This window comes from Orycteropus afer, unplaced genomic scaffold (genome assembly GCF_000298275.1).
Source record: "Orycteropus afer afer isolate SDZICR_OR568_19922 unplaced genomic scaffold, OryAfe1.0 scaffold00787, whole genome shotgun sequence".
NCBI lineage: Eukaryota > Metazoa > Chordata > Mammalia > Tubulidentata > Orycteropodidae > Orycteropus > Orycteropus afer.
This window is the reverse complement of record NW_006922374.1, coordinates 751095-752181: the sequence shown is the minus strand read 5'-3', so window position 1 is coordinate 752181 and position 1087 is coordinate 751095.

Sequence of the window (1087 nt, the reverse complement as noted above, 5' to 3'; positions counted from 1 at the left end):
AAGGGTTGCTATGAGTCAGATCCAACTTGACGGCAGTGAGTGCACACATAGAATTCCCCAGATGGAATATACAGGAATCAAATCAACTACATCTGTTTAAAGTGCTGGCAGAGAAGCTATCACCATTCAGAAGAAGGCCATGGGATGACTGTGGGACAGATCTTAAATTTCCTTTGCAAGTTGAAGTTGAAGCTGAGGAAAATTAACACAAATGCATGTGATCCAATATACCACCAGTATATCACACATGGATTTAGACCAAACACCAGATGAATTGTGGGATGACATCAAGAACATCGTACATGAAGAAATCAAAAGGACATTGTAGGAGGCAGGGCTCTGAAGCTCCCCAAAATGTCTCCCACACTCCATCTTGTTTGGTCAAGATTGATATTTGCTCTCACAAATGGCTTCTCTCCAAGGCCATTGGGGTCCTTCTTTAGAATAGTTACAGCCCATTACACTTCTGATAGCTGCATCTTATCAGAGTATAGCACAGGTGATAGTTCCAAGATACTGTCCAGAGCCCCTATCCACTAGGACCTGGTACTATCCTTTCTGGGAACAGATATGCAGCCCCTATCCCCAGATCCTCAATACGAGGCATAAATATCCCTGGAAGTGGGAGGGATTCAGCAGTTACTTGGACTCAGACCAGCCTACCCCTGTTAGGCCAATTGCTGTCTATACACATATGTAAGATCCCTCCCTGCTCTTACATTGTAAACTTTCAGCTTTACTCTGTTCTTACTTTCTTTGTAATAAATTTCTTATGTCTCTGAGCATGATTCTGGGTAACTTTTTTGGTCTTCTCGTACCCACTCAAGAGGAGGTCTTAGCCTCCCTTGGTAATTTCCAAAACAAACATCCAAAAGACAGGAAAGGAAGAGAAAGGAAAAGACAGGAATGGATGTCAGTTCTGAAATTTGCTCTTCCGCAGACAATAACTAAAGAAAATAAAAGAAATGAAGTATAAGAGTAGAATAGAAGATTTCTAGGATTTTTCATGCAAATTAGTGTGGCTCTTGTAGCTATAGTGTTTGTGGAGCCCACCAGATGACTTGGGGAAACTATGCAAATATAAGGT